Source organism: Dipteris shenzhenensis, chromosome 28 (genome assembly GCF_047967505.1).
Source record: "Dipteris shenzhenensis isolate YYH24624 ecotype China chromosome 28, Dip_SZ_1.0, whole genome shotgun sequence".
NCBI classification, from domain to species: domain Eukaryota; kingdom Viridiplantae; phylum Streptophyta; class Polypodiopsida; order Gleicheniales; family Dipteridaceae; genus Dipteris; species Dipteris shenzhenensis.
Genome location: NC_141623.1, coordinates 1,561,492 through 1,568,851, shown reverse-complemented (window position 1 = coordinate 1,568,851; position 7,360 = coordinate 1,561,492).

Below are 7,360 nucleotides of genomic sequence, written 5' to 3'. Positions count from 1 at the left end.
TTGGGAGAATGAGTGAATAGGGTAATAAATATATAACTACTTCTTAATAGGCCTAGTCGAGAATTAGTATTGTGTCACTAGGAAACCCTATCATAGAAAAGAAAAAGACTCCAAGAATGCAATAGGGAGTGGTGTGCGCATGAGAATCATATCTCGTAAACAATGACAACACATCTTATCTTACCATATATTAAGGAGGGAAATATACATGATGACATGGCACGATTTTTGTTTGGGGAGGAGCAAGGAGGTTCGAGAAGAGAGGAGGGGCCATATGGTGACGCGAGATCATGGTAGACTGCACTAAATGAGAAGCCCTCACAGCGCATAGGAAATGATTGCTTGTGCCATGTATCGCGCTCGGGGTCCGCGGAAGCTGTGCCACATGGCAAAGCCACTAGGCTGCTACACAAGCACCATGTTGCATGGGTAGGGACAGGGACAGAGGATCAGAGGGGTGAGAATGGCCACGTGGCAAAGTGGCACAAGAGTCAATGACATGCAGGTACACAAAGATGACACATCGCGTGGGCATTAGGGACTGTCGATTAAAGGAGGGAACTAGCAACCAAGCACGCGCGGCTTGCCAAGGCAATGCATTAAAAATTGCACATAGCATACGCAACCTTGTCAACGACCTCGACACGTGGAGCGCCAACACAATCAGTAGAGAGAGAGAGAGAGAGAGAGAGAGAGTATCTATTATATATTATTATACATACATACATATATATATATATATCTCTCATATGTATAATATATAATTTAATTATATATATATATATACATAGAGAGAGAGAAGTTTATATATATATATATAATTATATATATATAAATAGGGAGGGGGGAGAGAGAGAGAGAGAGAGAGAGAGAGAGAGAGAGAGAGAGAGAGAGAGGGGGAGGGAGGGAGAGAAGAAATATAAATTTTACAATTTAATTAATTAATTAATTATATATATATATAAATTATAATTTAATATATATTATATTTATATATATTTATATTTATAATTTAATTATATATATAAATAGAGAGAGAGAGAAGAGAGAGGAGAAAAAGAGAGAGAGATGGAGAGAGAGAGAGAGAGAGAGAGAGAGAGAGAGTACACACACACACACACACACACACATACTCTCTCTCTCTATATATATATTTATATACGGTTTTATATTACATATAAGATATCTATATATATTTTAACATTTTGTGTTTAGGGGTATGTGTGTGTGTGCTCGCGTGTGTGCACGTGCGTATACATACAAGTCAGGGGTCAAGTGGTGTAAGAGAGTTAAAATGAATGTATTTGAGTGCCTATTTGTGTGTTTCATTAAGACACAAACTATGCACGAGATCCTTGCATGATTGTGATCTTTGTGTGTGTATGCGCATGCGTGCGCGCGTGCGTGTGTGTGTGTGTGTGTGAGAGACACAAGAGAGAGAGAAAGAAGGGGGGAGGGATCTATATTTGATTCTTTGTATGTATGCATGTGATGAAGACACTTAAGGTAAAGAGAGGACACGTGGGTTCGTGCTGGAGAGAAAAATATTATACGTGCACTAGAGAGAGAGAGACTTGAAAAGTGTGAGGTGTGCTAAAGATAAAATATATATGCATATGAATGTCTCAAAGGGAAGGGGGGCAATTTTTTAGGTGAACGCTTTGTCCCTGTATCAAGATCACATAGCTTCGCATCTAACTGAATCCTTGGGTAAATTAATCATTGAGCGAAGCCAAGGGAGCCTTGAAACTTGAAATTTTATGTCGTGAATTCAAGCCATTTAAAAATCTCACCTTGAGACCCAGCGGAGTGGGTTTCTATGCGGCGAAGACGGGCCACGCTACTCGTTCTTCAAATGCGAAGAAGGAGGACACACTCTTCCATAATAACACGGCGCCCAAATGACAAAGGCACTAAAATGAGTCAGTGCATGGTATGATTTCTCAACATTGTTGTGAGAAATTGAGAAGAGAAGCGAAGGGGAAGACACAGTCGGAAGGCAACTGAGTATGTAATCCTCAACATGAGAATGTAAGCTGTAGAGTTCAAGCGACACTAGTCACCAGTGACAGTGCAAAGCTTTTGTTCGCTTCTCGTTTCCGGAGACAGGAGCGGATGAGAATGAGCATCTGACTCACGATGAGCAAAGAGCAGCGTAATGGGTGATGAGTCGTTGCTTCTCCAGCAGCTCCGCTATGGCCCGACGCTCCATAGCCACCGCCAAACACAAGTAGTCTACCACGCCGCCGCCGCTGCTCCTCCTGCGCCTCCTCCTCCTCCTCCTCCCACAGCAGTTGCAGTCGTCGTCGTTGTTGTCGTTGTTGTTCACAGTAGCTGCTGCTCCATGTCCATGCTCCAACAGCAAGCGAACCACCTCCCTGTGCCCCATCTCCACCGCACAATGTAGCGCCGTGTACCCCTCCTCGTCCCCATCGTCAACCTTGCTTCCATGTTTCAGCAGCAGCTTTACCACCTCCAGCTCGCCCTTAAACGACGCCACATGTAAGAGCGTCCACCCGTTTTGGTCCCGCTGCTCCACCGACGCGCCCAACAACAGACACTCCTTCACCGTCGCCGCGTCGCCCTCCCTTGCTGCCTTGCGCAGAATGTGCTGCAGGCGCAGCGAATCCAGCAGATCGTGGTGCCCCATTTCCAACGCAAGCGTAGAGGGGGTCCTTCCTTTCCCATCTTTCGCGTTTAGGTTGGCGCCTTCCTGCAGCAAGAGCTCCACGATTTCGAGGTAGCCATTCTTAGCAGCATAATGCAGAGCCGTCCAGCCTTGATGGCATTTTTTTTCCTCGTCTGCTCCTCTCTCCAGTAGCAGCTCGACGGAATTCACGTGGCCTGCCTCTACCGCATGGTGCAGTGGTGTCTTCCCTTCGTCGTCACTGGCATTCTTGTTGGCTCTGGCGTCCAGAAGCATACCCAAGCTATCCAGTTGATCCCATGCAGCGGCAGCATGGAGAGCTGTCCAGCCCCTGTAATTCTGTGCTTCAACATCAGCGCCGGCATTTAACAATGTCGTCACTATTGTCGCGTAGCCCCCGCACACAGCCTCCAACAGGGGGGTTTCTCCCATCTTGCTGCTCAGATTAACATCTGCTCCAGCCTGCACAAGCCTCCTCACCATAAGATGGTTTCCTTTCACTGTGGCCATGTACAGAGCTGAGCGGTCCTGTACATCTACTTCGTTCACATCAGTGTCTCGTATTACTTCCTCTACGGATTCCAAAGAGTCACTTACTGCCAAGGACCGAAGTATGAGACTGCCACTGAATACAATGTGCAAAGTGGCATCTGAAAATATGGGCATCTTTCGCACAGAGAACTTGTTCTTCAGCTCCCTCAGTGTGCATTTTCCAGTAGGAACCACCATGCTCTTGATGAACACCTTATCAGACGTGATTGGAAAGGTCGTCGGAAGACGCTCCTGAGCGAGCAGGGTCACCTCCACGCAGGCAACACCTAGTGGCACGATGACAGCGATCTCGGGCCGCACGCAGTATTTGCGAGGAGCTGTGGTTGACACCTTAAACGCGATGGGCATTGTATGCATCAGGTTGAATAGAGTCACTGTGGCTATGGCCTTCTTTCCCATTTCGAAGTTGAATCGAAGCTCTTTCGGATTCACTGCTAGAAGTCGATCCATCTCAGCTACATTACATGCCCAACAAGTGAAAATCTCCGTTAGCTCGGTTGGGCTAGCTCCAATTACAGACTGCAGAGCAGAGGCGTATAGATCGCACACTTAATTCGTAGATCCATTGGCCTGTCCTTACAAGGGGAATGGATCTCCTGCAAGTAATGTCGATCGGAGATCCCAAATTTTGCGCTGCAATTGCAGATCAGCAGAGGAATTTGAGACACAAAACCGTAGATCAAAAATGATGCAAAGGTAACGAAGAAAGGAGCCTCGATTGCAAAATCAAGATCTGCCCCTGCGATGACAGCATGACCCTTTTCCCGTGCCGCTCCCCAAAGGTAATTTCTGTATGTGAGATTGACTAAGAGGACAAATCAAAGAAAATGCCATCAGATCGCTATAAAAGCGTAGTACTTCGTCGCGATATCGCTTTTGGCGTTCAAATTCTAAGTTCCAATATTCAGAATGCAATTTTCTGGGAGAAAGGAAGGCACCGTGCCCGTTGACAGGGGTTACAGCAGGCCAAATATCGTCCTTTGGCATGTATACGACAGGCATTATTGTCCTGGGGTCGGATATGTCGGATATGGGACAAAAGGGCTCCAGCCGCATACGAAAGGGCTCCAGCTGCATACGGCTTCACCGATTTATCCCATTCGGCCTGCACCTCGTCGCTTCCCTTTCACCTATCGAAAATAATATTTGTAGTGATGTATGTCAGTTCCGCTCGTCCTATGCCCTCGAGCCAAACTAGGGCGTCCAGGTGCTACATGGTCCCCCACCTTTGTTTCCCATTTTCCCCAGACTACCCGTAGCCCTTGAGGTCTATGTGGAAATGCAAACATCAGATCCGGTCTATGTTTTGATAAATCTCAATAAGATTCCTCGTGGAAAAAGAGAGATGACACCTATGTTAGACCATTGGGTATGCATAATTCAATATGAGAAAATTTGTGGCAAGATACCATGTCCCAAATCGTGTGTACATTGTATTTGCCTCATCTAGCCTCCTCAAGAGTCATGGGGTGTGGTTCTAATGGGCGTGCATCTTCTCAAGGGTATGCTTTTTCATGCTTATTCCTTGAATGTAGACCATATGCATGTGTCATGTCACACATTGCATCATCTTGCTCATAATCTCTCCCTCAGGTACATCATATTCATCTTCTTGGGCTTCCTTCATGCTTCTTCTCCTCTCTCTTAGTGCTTCTCTTAACCATTGAGAGTTTTGAGTTGATTGTGGTTCATGAGGTCAATAATGTAATGCAACATGTCACCTTTCATCTTCATCATCTTAAAATAGAATGTCTTTATATTGAAATAAAATTTGAATCCCATGCAAAATGATTTAGGTAGGTACAAATCCTCATGCTTATATTTCCTCATTACTTGCAATTCGAAACGCCCATAGTCTTAAATATGCTTATTAGCTATGCAAAGTTATTACTTATAGCACCCTCACATTGTGCATATTCCATAATATCTTCTCACGAAGGTGAACAAAATGATTTTAAGTCTACTCTACCACATCTAAGATAGTTGGCGACATTTTGCACATCATTAAATTTTCATCAATAAAACTTTATATATAATATGCAAAACAAATTTATTAGCACCTGTTCTTCCGTGTCTGAAGTGTGGAGATCAGTAGTATGTCCAAAGAAAGAGGGGTTAGAATGGCATAATCTTAACTGCTTACATCGCAAATGTGAACAATGTCCAAAACTTGTCTTTTGCCCATGGGAATTGGGTGATGCAAACAATGCGCTGATATAGTGGAAGAACTATGAATATGTCACTAAGAATGAAAAGAAGAGAATCAAGCTAGTATACAAGGAAACATCTCCATCCACCATCGTCACACATTTCTCACACCACTTAAAGGTTTTTATCACCCACAACTTTTGGAGTTACTGGCAGAATTGTCAATTTAGAGAATGCATCAAAAAATTTCTAGAGGATGTAGTGGTATTGGTTGTTGATTTCGCAGAGAACTATACTTTTAAAGTGCAAAATGAAATCCAGTTGATGCATTGGCATAATGACCAATGTACCATCTTTGTTCACATTTGCTATTATTAGGAGATGGGACAGATAAAGAAGCAAACCATCTTCTACATTTCAGATGACAAACTCATGACAAACGGCATGACATGCTATTTGTCCAACATTGCTTTATGCTTCACTACCAATGGGTATCGTCTAAAGGGTTGAAGATAAAAAGACATTGGGTATGGTAAGATGGGGTAGCATCTCACTTCAAGGCAGCATGCCCATTCTATTTCATTGCAAGGTAAGAAGTTAGCTACTGTAAATGGGTACTATAATAGGTCCTTGCTGTTTCTACATCACTGTGTAGATGTCCCACATTTTGAAGTACCTTATATAACAAAATTATCTCTTTTTTTCTTATGCTAGGTACTACTTTTTAGCTGGCATTCGGAAGAGGTGGAACTTTTTTGGTAGTGGCCATGGAAAAGGAGAACATGACGGTATGGTGCAGTGATAAAGCATACACTAACTGTAGAGTAGTTGGATGCAAACTGTGAAAAGCTACAGAATGCTCATGAGGTTGTCAGCTAGTTGACTTGGAAGATGGGAGAGATAAAAAGGCTCTTCATCAAAGTAAAGTTGGATGATGTTGATAGGACTAATGCTTGGGATTGCCAAGCCATCAAAGGAACTTGCTCAATACATTGCATATTCAGTTTTAGTTACAAAGATCCTACACAAGCCCTTCTCAGAGGTTTATCATGCTTTTGTTTATCCTACATGGATGATTCATGGAACGAGTGCACCAATGTTTCTCATGTAGGGGAGTTCACCTTGTACAAGCTAGAGCCTATCAAAGGAATGAATGCAATAGCCATAGAGGATGACGTAGCATACTCAATGGATAGAGATAAGCTCGCAGGTTGCTTGAGATGGGTGACCATTTTGCAATGATCACGACCCCTATAAGCGATGTTGATGATGAATGTAGTGCTTTGTGTTAAACCCCAAACAATCCTGTCAGAGCAAGTCAAGGATGGCTAGGGCATTGGAGACGAAGTGGTGTACATGATTTACTATGAAAAACTCCCTACTAGTAAAAGTAGTTATTACCTATGCAATGAGGCCCGCCTGCTATAGTGCATGCTGAAGTAGTTTTGGCAATCAAGTTTCAGATGCTGCAAGTAAAGCATAGGGTTAAAGGCCACAAAATAGTGTATCGTGTCCCCACGAAGGTGGACGAATAAATCCTCGCAAACATTTCATTGTGAGGTCATGAACATGGGCACAAACAAGAGTTGATTTGGGTCTTTTTTGTTGTTGAATAAAAGAAGCTCATTATATATAAATCTCCTTTAGAAAAGAGGACTTTTTTAGTATAAATCAAAATGGTTGGTGGGACGTTTAAATGGAAACTGCCTTATTTTTTGTGAATACATGAGCTCATACTAGAAAAGAAGCTATAAAAGACTCTGCACGCCTACAAACCCACACACGGAATCATATAGAATACTATCTATCAAGGGGTATACTACTTCTACGCTAAAGTGATATCATTTGACTACTACAAACACAAAGAAACAAATTTTCTAATTAACGAACTGTAGCAAAGGTATTTTAGTATAACATAGTACTAACATATAGTACTATGTGAGTACTATGTGAGCCTACAAAACATAGTACTTAGATAGTACTAATATAGTATAAAAAAATGAGTACAGATAG